This window comes from Pan paniscus, chromosome 8 (assembly GCF_029289425.2).
Source record: "Pan paniscus chromosome 8, NHGRI_mPanPan1-v2.0_pri, whole genome shotgun sequence".
Lineage (NCBI taxonomy): Eukaryota > Metazoa > Chordata > Mammalia > Primates > Hominidae > Pan > Pan paniscus.
In genome coordinates this window covers 22,947,125-22,963,143 of record NC_073257.2, presented here as the reverse complement: position 1 = coordinate 22,963,143, position 16,019 = coordinate 22,947,125, and the positions used below count along the sequence as shown (strand labels likewise).

Here is a 16,019-nt window from a genome sequence, read left to right as displayed (position 1 = left end):
TGCTCTAATACATTGTCTTTGTAGAATATTTCTCTTTCTAATTACATTTCTTAAAGTCTAATTGCATTTCCTTAGCTGATTTCAATTTAATAAAGGAGGAATGTAACAGAATGGAATTATACCTATTGGCAAGGGAAAAGATATCTACAAATCGATTCTTCTTGAGAGGATGGTGATGGAGAAGATACAAAAAAAGATATCACTAACTCTTGGGCTGGGTGCAGTGGCTCATGCCTATAATCCCAGCACTTTGGGAGGTCAAGGCAGGTGTATCACAAAGTCAGGAGATCGACACCATCCTGGCCAACATGGTGAAACCCCGTCTCTATTAAAAATACAAACATTAGCTGGGTGTGGTGGCATGTGCTGAAATCTCAGCTACTTGGGAGGCTGAGGCAGGAGAATTGCTTGAACCCGGGTGGCAGAGGTTGCAGTGAGCCAAGATCGTGCCACTGTACTCCAGCCTGGCAACAGAGTAAGACTCCCATCTCAAAAAAAAAAAAAAAAAAAAAAAAAAAAAAAAAAAAAAAGAATAAGGAGGGGCAAACTTGCTCTCAGTCTGTTAAGATGTGTTAATTTTTCAGGCAAACCTCATTATTGCATGATGCCCTCAAATTAATCTCACTCTAAAGTAATCATGATATATCCCAGCTGCTGGTCCAGAGCTCTGGGGGTTCAAATAAAGGCTGGAACCTCTTCACAGAGGCCAGCAGCTTGGAGGAGGACAAAAGGCATGGTGGGAGGAGAGTTCTCAGTAACTGACATACACTCTGGTTTTATCTTTTCATTTTACATGATTTAGTTTCACTCTGTCCTTAAAACTAACAAAAGTTAAACTTTCACAGCCAACAGGTTAGAAAGGTGCAAAAGTTTCCATTAACAAAGAATGATACAAAGTAAGGTAGACATTCAAGAATATTAAACACGTCAGCCTCTCATATGGGAGAGAAATTAGAGAGTTTAAGGGCAAGTGAACTTGTCAGGTCTCATGTGTTTGTACAAACACAGAGCTAAGAACAATTAGATGCTAGAAGAGATAATACTGAATTACTGTTGATATCCTAAGGCCAAAACTTGGCTTACCACTCTGGCAGTCAAAGGCTAGTATCACCTTCATGTCTAATAACTACAAAAGCGGAAGGAACACATTTTCGTGTGCGGTTTCCATATCCTATAGAGACAAGGTTTGTTTTTGAATTTTTGGTTAATTCTTACCAGCCTCCAAATTCTAACAGAGTAAAACTATTTTTAAGGGAAGAACAAATGGGACGTGCATATTTTACGAGGCTTCTAGCATGTTAGGATTAAGCAATGTGGTGTTGAGAAAGAAGTGATTGTATTTATGTGTGACAACTCTACTAACCTGTTACTTCAAGTTCAAAACTATTGACTTTTGCACACATCCCCCCACAAATTTACCTGTAAACATTACTAATATATCATAGGAGCTGATGAAATGCATATGTATTGAGTCAGTAGCATTGATTGATATGGCTATAGAAATAAATGTTCATAAACCTATGGGTAAAATAAAAGTTATTCTAATTTTTTCTTTCTACTTTCATCTATAAAGGCCAGACAGATTCAATTGTGTTTTTATTGCTTGCATGTAGTGTGCGTGCACCAGTAGAAAGTCAGTACCAGGCCAGTAAATGGGTATCAGCTCAGATTGTATAATTGTCATTGGGCTGATGTTCAGTTCCATTTGAAAACTAACTGTAGAGCCACCAATTTTGTAAGGAAGTTAGCAATTTTCTTTGTTAATCAAACTATCCATATCCCAAACCAAAATATTACCTTCCTCCTGAAACTGGTACCTATTTCAGCAACATCCTCCCCGTTTCCAAGACTTTAAATCTGTGAGTTGTCTTTGACACCTGCCTCTCTTTAGTGTTCCTACCTATTCCATTCTGACTCCCGTGACTTTCACCTTTATTGAGGTTTTTGAATACATTACAGGTTGATTAATCCCAGTTCAAAATTGTCATGTGAAATTCTCTGAAATCTGAACCCTTTCTGAGTACTGACATGACACTCAAAATGTTCATTGGAACATTTTGTATTGTGGATATCAGATTCTGGGTTTGGGATGTTCAATGGGTGAGAAAGCATAATGCTAATATTCCAAGAATCCTAAAACTTCTGGTCTTAAGCATTTTGGATAAGAAATTCTCAACCTATACCTCAATTTCATTTCCTCTACCACCATTTCAGATTTAGACCATCATTGATTCTGCTTTGAGTTGTTGTAATGAATTCCAATTGGCTTTTAGTCTAGACTCTTCCCTCTCCAATCTAATGAACAGTTAGTTCTTCCAGGCAGATCTTTTATATATGCTCCTTGTACAAAATGATTTAATGACTCTCTACTGCCTAGTAAATAAACTCCATTCTTCACATATTTTAACGAAAGGCTTTCTAAAACTCAGCCTTAGCTTTATCTAGTAATGATCTCAGTGGTTATAATCAAGACCCCTCACTTCCCAGAGTCTCTTTTTCTCACTTTCAAAATGCAGAGGTTAAAATTATTTCCCTTTTTTGTTTACTATTTGATGATTTTGTACTTTAATTGTTTTTAGGGTAAAATGTGTATTACATATTAAACAACTTGCATTTCTTGTTACTCCCAAAATATGATCTACAGCAGAGGGTTTCTCAACATTTTGGGGATTTAGAGTATTTTTGAATGTTTGGTGAAAGCTGGGGACTTTCCCAGAAAAATTCCATGCAGAATTTCATGGGGGTAGTTGTGTGGACTGTGAGGACCTGTGGAATTACTCGACACTTTCCTGAATTAGGCCTCTTTTCACCCCATTCTATGTATCTACATTTTCCCAATATACCCCAGGTAACTGTTGAAACCTAATTCAAATGCAATATCCTGAGTCCTATTTAGTTTCATTTATTAGATATGAATGACTCATCCTCTAAACCCTATAGCATTATTTTGTGTGCCTATCTCAATACCTATGGCATTCTGACTAATATGTCATTCTTCATGTGTTTCCCTCTAATTCCATCTGTGTTGCAAGAGGCTTGCAAGCAGGGCCAGTGTCTCCCCTCTTTGCTTACCCTCTACTCTTTACACCACCCCATCACCCTGATGTCACCCTTGAACGTTAAAGATATTCCATGAGCATCTATCTATTAAATCAATAAATGAAGGACCAGAGGAACACTTTTAAAAACTAACTTTATGTTTACTTATGCATTTAAATTTAATTACATATTCATTTGTATTTAGAAAAATGACACAATGCCGCTGTTATTATCTCCAACTTGTTAAAATATCCTTATAATAAAGAACTGGAAATAAAAAGTGAAGATGGGCTATCTGGAAGTGGTTCAGCTATAGAATTTCATGGAACATTTCTGAGAAAGGCTAGATTTTTGTCCAGATTCTATGGCAAAATAGCGTTACTGCCTACGATAATAAGGTCAACTTTCACAACCAGTCTGTGTGTTACATGTTGTACATTACATTCACAATTCAAAATGTTTAACTTTGGAAAACTTTCTTTGTAACCTCGGGGAAAATAAAACAACTTGTATCCTTGTGTCCTCTGTTCTTCAAAGTGGTACCTTAAAGATCGGAAAGAGTTCATACAGCATTTTGCAAAAGCACCATTTGCTTTCCAAGGTGGTGTTCTTGGTTTGTATTGAGGACTAGGTAAATAACCCTTTTTGCCATAGAATCTGGACAAAAATCTAGCCTTTCTCAGAAATGTTCCATGAAATTCTATAGTTGATCCACTTCCAGACAGGCCATCTTCACTTTTTATTTCCAGTTCTTTATTATTAGGATATTTTAACAAGTTGGTGGTAATAATAGTGGCATTGTGTCATTTCTCTAAATACAAATGAATATATAATTAAATTTAAATATGTAAGTAAATGTAAAGCTTGTTTTTAACCCTTTCATGCTATGCATTTCTTCCAAGGAAAATAGCTGCAACCCATTTCCTACTATTATGTTACACTCTTATCCCCATGAGTCAATGATTTATGTTTTTAAATTAAATTACAATAATTACCCTGATTTCCTGCTGGTCTTGAGATCAACATTTTCCTGGGCAATTGGATACATCCCAGCTTACAGAGACTCTATCCTGAGCTCTTCTATATTAGCTTGTTCACGTTTGTGACTATATACATCGAATGTCCCCTACTAAGGAGGAATCTTAGCCAAAATCCCCAATCCTACATGGCTTTTATCAGAAAATTGCACTTGTTCCATGGTTTATGTAGTGATCTCAGATCCATTCACTCCTTCAATAGATTCTTTAGACATATCTATTAGAAATTTCTGAAAAATCTGTTTTGTACTAAATTAATATGGTAGAATAACCTAAACTTTTTTTTTTCCTCTTTAATTGGGAATGGGTGGGAATAGAAGTGATATGCTTTGGATCTGTGTTCCCCACCCAAACCTGTTAAATCATAACCCCCAGTGTTGGAGGTGGGGCCTGGTCGAGGTGATGAGTTCATGCTAGTGGTCTTTCATGAATGGTTTAGCACCATCCCCTAGGTGCTGTTTTTCATGATAGCGAGTTCTCACAAGATCTGGTTGTTTAAAAATGTGTAACACTGGCTGGGCACAGTAGCTGGGAGGCCAAGGTGGGCAGATCACCCAAGGTCAGGAGTTCAAGACCAGCCTGGCCAACGTGGTGAAACCCCATCTCTACCACAAGTACAAAAATGAGCTGGGCATGGTGGCATCTACCTGTAGTCCCAGCTACTCAGGAGGCTGTGGCAGGAGAATCGCTTGAACCCGGGAGGCAGAGGTTGCAGTGAGCTGGGATTGCCCCACTGCCCTCCAGCCTGGGCAACAGAGCGAGACTCCGTTTAAAAAAAAAAAAAATATGTAGCACCTCCTGTCTTGCTCTCTTGCTCCTATTCCTGCCATGTAAGAAGCTCACTTCCCTTTGCCTTCTGCCATTATTGGAAGCTCCCCCAAGGCCTCCCCAGCAGATACCACTATGCTTTCTTTACAGCCTACAGAGCAGTGACCCAATTAAGCCTTTTTTTAAAAAAAAAATAAATTACCTATTCTCCAGGATTTCTTTACAGCAATATGAGAATGGACTGACACAGGAGGTAAGCCATATGTGGCATAAAAATAACCCATCTGAGCTCATGCTTACAATCCTCATTGAAGGATGAGGAAGAAGACATGGATAGTTATATGGTGGTTCTTTCAAGGTAAGACGGGCCCAGAAAAGAATCAGTATTCCTTAAACAATACTGTCGTGGTTTTTGTTTTCCAGAAGCTGGAGTCATCCTAACAAGAGTGATAGTCTTTCCCCAAGTGAGACCAGGCTGTGCTATCTGGGGAAAAGCATCGCTGGCCTTGCCGAGATGCACCGACGACTCAGCTCAGCTAAGGACTTAACCAGTACAGGACTTGCTGCAGCGGAGCCTGAGCTGGATATGGAAAGCAAAAGGTGAGTCCTGAATTCTGAAACACAGGCCTGAGGGGTGGAGGGAGGCAGATTTGAAGGAGAGGAGGAACATTTATAAACACTCTTCTTTGGATCCAGAAAGGGAACACTTTTCACAGAATGCCTAACTCTACATGGTCCCCTTCTGATGTTGGGAATAAATAAGCTAAACACGAGTTTAGTTAGCTAAGAAATATAACTCTCTATATACCCATTAAGATTATATAAATTATATATTTCTTACCCTGTATTATACTTTAAAAATACTGTCAAGTATATCTAATTTATTTGTTGAGACGGTCTCACTCTGTTGCCCAGGCTGGAGTGCAGTGGTGTAATCCTAGCTCACTGCAATCATGAACTCCTGGGCTCAAGTGATCCTCCTGCCTTAGTCTCCTGAGTCACTGGGTCTCCAGTCACGCACTACCCTACCAAACTATTTTATTTTTTTAACTTTTTGTAGAGCTGGGGACTTGCTGTCTTGCCCAGGCTGCTCTCAAACTCCTGGGCTACTTGACTGTTGCATAGAAAACTATGTCCTTCTATTGAATGTTTTGTGTTTGGTGAGCAAGACTGGAGCAGCGGGATGTTTTTGGGTAAAGGAGGGTGGCATTTCCTTTCTTGGTCATCTTGCATGGTTCTCACAGAAAGGAAAATCCACTGCCCCTACTCCTAGAGAATAAAAAATTTTACAAGTGGAGAAAATGCAGATGCTGGCAGTGGTCAACAAGCCTTCATCCCCCTAGTTGAGGACTGTGAGACCAAGTTACCCGGCATAAAAGAGGGCTTCTCAAGTCTATGTTACACTGGCAGCTTTGAGGAATGATGTAAGGAGGCTTTTCAGACAGGAGGAACTATCCTTAGTGAAACTGTCTACAAAGAGCCCATTACTTCTTTTACACAACTCACGACTTCCTACAATAGGTATCAGCGCCCCTAAGCAACCTTTCTTAAGCAGAATTTAGTTACGAGGTTCATGAAAGGAATGAATATTCAGACTTTCTAATGAGGCTCTGCATGAGAGAAGTGATTTCTGGAAGGAAAATCTGAATTCAGTCAAGATGACAGTGGGGTTTTTGCCAGTGTAGGTGTTATGGCTGCTGGCAGTTCTGGAAGGCCAGAACTGGGATGCTGGGGGACAATGTGTGTGGGCCACGAAGCCTTCATTCTGCTTTCCTGATGTGTAATGACCCCTAATTCAAACCCGTAGGGATTAGGGGCTGGAGCGTGCTGAATCAGACGTGAGATTTGTTTCTATGGTTTTCTCATGATCAGAAGCAATCTCTCCTCCTTGCGAAATGTTCACATCCTCCCACTTCCTCTCCCTGCTGAAGTCAAGCACAGATCTGCAGTGGAGCCATAAAAACAGTTGGGTAACTTCATCTAGGCAGCCCAGAGTTTGTTCAACAGGATTGACAGGGTCTGGCAATTATGACTCAAGTCAACTGTGGAGTGACTGAGAATGACAGACATCTTTCCCCATCCTCTTTCAGGAATTAGTGGGCTTCCTGTGACATGTGTAAAGCTTAGAAGTTGTGAGATGTGGGAAGGGCATTGGAGCAGTTCAAGATGTTCAGAACCTCTAGTTTCCTGAAATAACTGGGAGCAGCCTGCTGGCCTGGCTGACACCTATGATGTTTTCACGTGGCTGAATGGTTACCTGGGTTTAGAGAGAGAGAGTCCCTGAAGGAATCATCATTATGGTTTGATAGGCATCAAAATGTGCACGAAGTGGTACAGCAACTCCTAGAAGAAAACACTGGGGCCAAGCTCCATGACATTGGTCTGGGCAATTATTTTTTTAAAAAGTGACCCCAAAAGCAGTCAGTAAAAGCAAAAATAGACAAATGGGGTTACATCAAACTAAAAGTTTCTACATAGCAAAAGAAACAGTCAACAGAGTGAAGAGACAACCTGCAGAATGGGAGAAAATATTTGGAAACCATATATTTGATAATGGGATAACATCTAAAATAAAGAACTCAACAGTAAGAAAACAGCCCAATTAAAATGGGCAAAAGATCTGAGTAGGTATTTCTCAAAAGAATATGTACAAATGGCCAACAGGCATATGAAAAAATGTTTAACACCACTAATCTTTGGGGAAACGCAAAATAAAGTCACAATAAGATATTACCTCACCCCAGTTAGAAAGACTATTATCGAGAAGACAAGAGATATTGAGTGTTGGCAAGAATGCAGAGAACAGAACTCTTCCACACTGTCGGTGTAAATGTCCATTAATGCAGCCATTATGGAAAACAGTATGGGGGTTTCCCAAGATATTAAGAATGAAACTATCTGCAATCCCACCATCCAAAGGAACCGAAATCCATAGGTCAAAGGGGTGTCTGCACTCACATGTAATGGTAGCACTATTTACAATAGCCAAGATAGGGAATCAACCTGTGTCCACTGACAGATGGAGAAAGTGTGCTATATACACACGATGGTATACTACTTACACTACTTCCTTAAAAAAAAAAAAAAAAAGAGGAGGCTGGGGCAGGCGGATCACGAGGTCAGGAGATCGAGACCAACCTGGCTAACACGGTGAAACCCCGTCTCTACTAAAAATACAAAAAATTAGCCAGGCATGGCGGCGGGTGCCTGTAGTCCCAGCTACTCCGGAGGCTGAGGCAGGAGAATGGCGTGAACCCGGGAGGCGGAGCTTGCAGTGAGCCGAGATTGCGCCATTGCACTCCAGCCTGGGTGACGGAGCAAGACTCCGTCCCCCTGCCCCCCAAAAAAAAGAAATAGAAGGAATTTTCTTTTTTGAGACAGGATCTTACTCTGTCACCCAGACTAGAGTGCAGTGGTGTGATCAGGGTCTTACTCTGTCACCCAGACTAGAGTGCAGTGGTGTGATCAAAGCTCACTGCAACCTTGACCTCCCAGGCACAAGTGATCCTCCTGCCTCAGCCTCCTGAGTAGCTGGGACTACAGGCACACACCACCATGCCCAGCTAATGGTTTTGTTTTTTATTTTTTACAGAAGCAAGATCTCCCTATGTTGCCAAGGTTGGTCTGGAACTCCTGAGCTCAAGTGATCCTCCTGCCTCAGCCTCCTAAAGTGTTAGAATTATTGATGTGAGCCACTGCATGTGGTCAATTCTGTCATTCTTGACAAGGATGAAGCTGGGAGATACTGTGCTGAGTAGAATAAACCAAGCACAAAACGACAAATGCCTCATGAGCTCACTTATATGTAGAATCTGTAACAGTTGAACTCATCAGAGAGCAGAATAATGGTTACCAGGGACTAGCAGTAGGCTGGAGGGAGAGGTGGGGAGGTGTCGGTGAAATAATATAAAATTTCAGTTAGAAAAAATAAGATTTAAGAGATCTATTGCACAACATGGTGACTATAGTTAATAACACTGTATTGTATTCTTGAAAATCACTAAGATTTGAATATTCTCACCACAAAAAATAAGCATATGAGGTAATGCATATGTTAATGGCTCAATTTAGCCATTTCCAATGATTAAATATTTGAAAGCAGTTATATACCATAAATGTGTACCTTTTTTAATTAAAAAAATTATTTTTTAGTAGGATGCTCTGAAATTGGAACTGAATATTACTTAAACCTTGAAGTCTGGGAACAGGGACATAGTGCTTTTCCAAAACTGCCAGAAAGGTGTCTCTTAATGCTCTATGGATAGAAGTGGCCACCTGTCTTACAGGCTGACGCTGGAGCCCAGCAAAAGTTATTTTGGTAGACCCTTATGGTTTAGCAATGCAAAAAGAGAACCTACTTACTTTCTTTGTATTAACTCTGGATACTGATAAACTAAATAAAAATACCTTGGCCAGGGATATTAATTATTTTGTTTATTCATATAAAAGCCTGTTCCATGCTTGACTTTTCATGTGCTTTAAGGGACACATTACGCACCAGAAGAGAGGCCTGCTGTTCCCACCCTGAAACTTTCAAATCAACCACTTCCTCCATTTACTGTAGCTCTGTGGAGACTGAAAGGAACATAAAAGCCCGTGCAACACAACGCTGATTCTATCGAATATTCTGCCTCATCCAACCCTCCCTAGCCCAGAGTAATTGTTCTCTCTTTTGAGTCACTAAGCTCTCATTTGGCACTTTGCATTTGAATTTTTTTATTTCATGCACTGCCTCAGCAACCGGATTGTCATTCACTTCGACTCCACTCAGCTTAAAATATTTATTTTGTGCCTACCACAGGCCAGGGACTGTGAGGCACTGGTGATAAATAGAAGACAACTTGGTCCCTGGCTTCTAGTAAATAATTTCATATACAGGTGAAGAGACAGGCACACAATCCAAGCACAGCAGACTATGTGTAACAAGAAAGAATGACCAAGGTAACAGGTAGCAAGGCAAGAAGATACAGGGTTCAGGGCATCCCTTAGCGGGGTGTCACCTGTGCTAGGCTCAGGGCTGAGTTGAAGTTCCTTAGGCAGGGGCAGTGGAAAAGAAAGGAAGGGAAATTATATTTCAAGTGGAAGGAAAGCAAGTAAAAAGAAAGGACTGGAATATGCACTATGTGATCCATGTAGGGAAATGGAAGTAGTTTAGCACCAATACAGCATAAAAGATAAAATAGTGAAGATCAGCAGGAAGTAATGCTTAGACTCAGATGATAGACTTTAGCTTATTTTATTACAGGATCTGGATTTTATCCTAGGGCTGATGGGAAGTTATGCGATGGTTTGGGTAAGTTAGCAACAGACATTATTATGAGTTAAAACATGGAAAATGAATTAGAGGATGACTAAGACATGACTAAGATGGAGGCAGCTGGGAGTTAAAGACATGTTTAGCTAACACAGCCTGAAGAATCTGGTGAGTATTTACAGACCTGAGGGTGGGGACAGGGAAGTGTCTAGAGCCATTCTCAAGTCCTACCTTGATGTACGTTGGTGCCACTAACAAGGAAAGGAATGAAATAAGAGGTCAAGAACCTCTTTGTAGGTGAAAATAAGTTCATTTTGGACCTTTTCAGTTAAAAGTTTACATCTTTGCACTCCAGGGACAATCTGAGACTACCTCCCAGGAGGCAATCAGAGGTGCAAATCTGGGCTGCTGGGAGGAATGCTCGGTGTGTGTCTCTTCCTGCTTCTCCTCTGAGCCAGCCACTGGGCCCTGGCTCTGCAGCTATCCACTCCGGGCTTTTGATGATGTAGGAATTATGGTGATAATGATGAATCTTTAATCAGTTGGATACTTTATCCACTTATGGCATTGTTTAGGTAAGGCCGAATGTTTTTTCCAAGGCCTTGGGCCTGAAGTAATTTGGATGTCTCCATGAATTCATTCACCCTCTCTGTTCTGTCATCTCCTTTGATGTTTCCTTTGTTTGCAGCAAGAGGCTCTAACTAGTCTCTCCTGGGACCCACAGGGTCCACGAAGCGATGTGGTGCAGACACAGGGTACCGTATTTCTAGCTGTTGCCACGATGAAACAGGTGTCTCTAGAGCATGGGACAAAGGATTCTCCCAAGATTGAGGGGTAAAAATATTGCTTAAAGCATCACCCACAATCACCCTTTTGCCTTAGGGACTCCATCAGGTGCTATAGTTTTTAAACATTTTCTGTATTCTAGCAGACCAATGATCCATCCAGTTCAAAATCTAAAGCCTCCAAAAATGTATTTTTTGATAGATGCCTAAAATTAAAGTGTTAATCTGTGGGGACAAGCAGAAGAAATTTGACTCTGATTGCTCTGAATGCCCAATTATTTTTTCAGAGATTGATCTTAGAAGTAAATGATCAACTGACTTTTCTAAGTTAGACATATTTTTGTCAGGTAGTAATGTGGTACCCAGAATCGTTTTTCAATTGGCTGTCAAAATTAAAAAGAAAGACTGCCTCCTTGAAGGTAGCCAGAACATTTCTGTTGTCTCTGAGCACGCTGGTAGGGTACTTTGGAGTTAATGTTGCACTAAGCTTTATGGCAGGGGGCAAGTGATAAGAAGTGGGGTAGCCAGAGGTCCAGCTACTGCTGTGATAAGGATGAGCTCTAGCCTGGCATCAGCCCAAACCAGCTGGGTGGCAAGAGGTAGGGAAAGCTGAATTTGGTAGACAGGTAGAGTGAAAGGCGAAAACCAAACAAAGAAAACCAGAAACATAGGTGAGATGGGAAGAACTGAATGTGGAAGTAAAGGGACTTTTCTTTACCTGATCACACATTGTCTTTAAGTGCTTTTGTCAGTTTTGCTTTACGTATTTTCTTCTGCTGGAGTTTTATTTTTATCCTACTTATTCTCTACTTTCTTCTGGTTATTTTTCATTCTCTAGAGAATGATGATTAAAACTGATTTTATAGAGCAAGTATTTGTTGTATTAGTCAATTTTCCTACTGCTATGAAGAAATAACTGAGACTGCATAATTTATAAAGAAAAAGAGGTTCAATGGACTCACAGTTCCACATGGCTGGAGAGGCCTCCCAATCACGGTAAGAGGTGAAGGAGGAGCAAAACCACATCTTACATGGCAGCAGGCAAGAGAGCCTGTGCAGGGGAACTGCCTTTTATAAAACCTTCTGATCTCATGAGACTTATTCACATCACGAGAACAGCATTGGAAAGACCCGCCCCCATGATTCAATTACCTCCTACCAGGTCCCTCCTATGACACATGGGGACTATGGGAGCTACAATTTAAGATAAGATTGGGTGGGGACACCACCAAACCATATCAGATTTTCTTTAAATTCATGATTTATTAAACACAGCTCAAATTTGAAGTCACTGTGAGAGGTAGATACTAAGAGGATTTAAATAGGTAGTGTGCATTGTTTGTACCCTGGGCAGAATTTGTAATCTAGTGTGGAAGATAGAATATACACAAATGAATACATAGCAGAGCAGAAAGGGCTGAAAGTCTGGACAGTACAGTGGGAGCTCAGAAGCAAAAGGGATTACTCCTAGAGGAGAAACCAGAACAAACTTTAAAGGAGTGGCAATACTTTTAGCTTAGCAGAAATAACGGTCAGTATTGCAGTGGGTGGTAGCACGCAGGCAAATGCATGAGCAAAGCCACAGCGGTGGAAGACAAATAGCAGATCCAAAGAGATCCTAACAAAAGTTGTCTGAGTGGAATCACTCAGTCTTAAAATCTTAAAATCTTTCAGTTTATTTGTTTCCACAAGATTTTAATGTTATCATTATTATTTTCCCAGAAAACGCCAACACCCTCTATTAAAACCCTATACATCTAGTTATTATGTGCATCGCAAACATTAGTCTCAAACTTTTTTATAGCTTGATAATTAAAATATGGCCTTGTGATATTTGATTAACTTTAGATAATTGTAGCTGTATGTTTATTCTATCATAACAGTTGACACTTTATCAGGCATAGCCTCTCCCTTGTTTGTAGGGGAAAACTACTACAACAAGAATATATTTGCATTGGGAGCTTGCCAGATTGAAAGTTAAAGATATCTTATCCAAATTGTAGATTATGATTTTTGTGAGCAACATTGAGAGACAGAACAGAGATGAGACAAATATCAAAGTCTACCATCCCATCAGTTCACTGGCTATTTGGATTTTCCTTTCTGTGAAGTAGCTGTTTAATATTTGGCCCATGTTTATGTAGGATTGTCTCATTTTCTCATTGTTTTGTAAGAGTTCTTTAAAATATTTGGATATGAGTCCTCTATAAAGTGTACATATTGCAAGTATGGTTGATTCTCATGATGTGTGGTAGTTATGGTCCATCAAGTTACCATGAACACTAGCAAATACAGAACCATTTTTCTGCATGGAAATACAGGGTTAGATTACTATAAGCCTCTGGTCACCTTTTTTGTCAACTGATCAACGCATAACCTCGTTTTCTGTTTCAAGACACCTAACTTGATATGCATTGTTGATTCATTAATATAGAAATCACTGCTAATGGCACAACTGATGCCTAAAGGAAGCTTATCCAAAACGTGTACTTTCTCTGTAAGTCACATCACAACCCTCTAGAGCTTAGGAACCATAGACAGTACTACACTTGGTCATTTACAACAGCAAAATATCCAATAAAAAGCCCCAGAATACAAAAGATGTAGCACTAAATATATCACACAAAGGGCACTTGCTTACAGAACAAGAGCCGACAGAAGGCAGAGCATCATATGACATCCTGTTCAACCTCACATGGAAATGTGTGTGTTGGGCGACTCAAATATTTTGCTGCTCTGCATGAGTCTGTGAATGACTGAAAGTGCTGTACTGATTTTGGGATTACAAATAAATTTTAGCAAGTAGGTGAATTCACAAGTTCAGAATATGCAATGAGGAGGATCGACTGCCTCACTCCAGTTTGCCGTCTTACACACTCTGTTGTCTTTTGATGGACAGAAGCTCTTAATTTTAATAAAGTTCAATTTCCCCAATGTTTTCCTCCATGGCTAATGCTGTGTGTGACTTGACTGCAAAAATTTGCCTGTATCAGGATCATGAAGAGGTTCTCCCTGATTTTCTTCTGGAATTTAAATGTCTCACTTAGATGCATGTCCATCTAATTGATATTTTTGTATAATAGGATGTAGGGCTCACGATTTTTCCTTGATATTTGGCTAACCCATAACCATTTATTGCAAAGATTATCCTTTTCCTACTACATTGTGGTGCAAACTCTGCAATAGGTCAGTTGACTATGCGTGTGTGTGTGTGTGTGTGTGTGTGTGTATGTGTGTGTATAGATATATATATGTCATCTTACGAATTCTGTTTTGTTCCATTTGTTATGTATCTGAACTTGCACCAGTTGTAGACTGCCTTATTGACTGAACTTTAAAAGTAACTACTGGTGTTAGTAAGAAACTTTCGGATTTATCTTTTGAGATTATCTTAGCTATTCTTAGCTCTGTGTACATCTACATAAATTTTAGAGTAAGCTTATCAATTTCTGCATAAAGAGAGATTAGAATAATGGAGGACTGATTAGAATTGCGTAGAATCTATAAATCAATTTGTAAAGAATTTGAGATATTGAGACTTCCAATCCACAAACATTTACTGGAGATTATTTAGATCTTAACTGTTCTTAGTAATGTTTTGTAATTTTAGTGGAAAATTCTTGCCACTATTTTGTGCTTGTTTGATTTTTCTGGAGCTATTATACATAGTATCTTTAAAAAGTTTTGTGTTGTTGGTATATAAAACTATAGTTAGTTCTTATATATTGGCCTTATATCTAATAACCTTGCCAATTTTACTCATTAATCCCAATATTCCATTTGTAGTTTTTACATGTAAAATTTATAATTTACAAAATACATATGTATGTGTGCATATATATTAGCACATGCAGAAATAGAAAAAAATGACCCTCAGTAGAGAACTCAAGCATATACAGGGATTTCATGTGAGAGTGAATATTGTATATGATCAGGGAAAAGTCATTTAATGTATTTATGTGTACAGTTAGAGACAGGGTCTCCCTGTGTTGTCCAGGCTAGTCTGGAATTCCTGGGCTCAAGAGATCCTCCTACCTCAGCCTCCCAAAGTGCTGGAATTACAGGTGTGTGAGTCACCATGTCTGGCTGCAAAATGTATTATATTCCCCCCTTTTACCACTCTTCTATTTCTCTTATCTTCTTGCACTTGCTGGGACCTAGAGGATAAAAATGAATAAAACTAGGAGAAACATCATCTTTTTCTCATTCACAAACAGGGAAATTTCTTCAATATTCCATTACTAATACTATGTTTCCTACAGAACTTCATAGATTCTCTCCATCAGATTAAAGACTTTAGGTTTTTGCTGGTTTGCCAAGAGGTTTTGGCTTAACTAAATGTTAAATTTTAATCAATGCCTTTTCTTATACATTGAAATGATATTTTTGTGTTTGAATGTGGTAAATTACAAGGATTGATTTTCAAACATTAAATAACTGCTTGAAATAAGCCTACGTTGGTCAAGATGGGTTATCCCCATTACATATTGCCAGAATATATTTTCTGTCTTGTTAGGATTTTTGTACCCATGCCCATGAAAGATAATGACTTGAGATACTTTTTGTAATGCCATTTTCAGGCTTTGGTATCAAGATTGCTTTAGATTAGGTTTCCTGAGAAAAAGACTGAGACAGATTTGCTTGCAGGCAAACAACTTCTCTAGGGGAGTGAAGAAAGTTTCATTGTGTTATAGCGCAACAGAGGCCACGGATGATCTGAAGAAGTCCTTGAGCCTGGACGACCCCTCGGCATTGTCTGTGAGGCCAGAGGGATGGGCATTTATATCCTGAACAGCCCAGCCTTTGTACAAGTTTGCCCTGGGTTGGTATGACCTTGGAGAGATTGTAGCTCTCTTAGGCCACTAGAAATGCCCATGGAGGGACCCAGCTGAAAACTGTTAGCTGCCAACACTCAAGTCAAGGAGGCAGTCAATGACTAGTCAGGAAGGCAGTATGCTATACCATCTAGGAGAGTTCCACTGGCCTCATAAAATTAAATGGATCAAAAATGGTAGAAATAGAACTATATCTGTATACTGATGGGAATAATCTGGCACATATGAAAATTGAGAATTGAATAGAAACTTAAGTTGGTTCTTTGAAAAGAAAGGAAGACAAAACACAATGAAAAGAATC

At 39.5% G+C, this 16,019-nt stretch overlaps 1 long non-coding RNA gene across 1 annotated transcript in view; it reads left to right on the top strand.

Moving 5' to 3' along the window:
* The window catches only part of LOC103783194 (uncharacterized), a 45,762-nt gene extending 34,007 nt beyond the window's left edge, over nt 1-11,755 (top strand). The window contains exons 2-3 of the long non-coding RNA XR_608746.4: nt 5,268-5,444; nt 8,437-11,755. This is a non-coding gene — a long non-coding RNA (uncharacterized LOC103783194). The remainder of the gene's footprint in view (nt 1-5,267; nt 5,445-8,436) is intronic.
* Nucleotides 11,756-16,019: the final 4,264 nt, after the last annotated feature.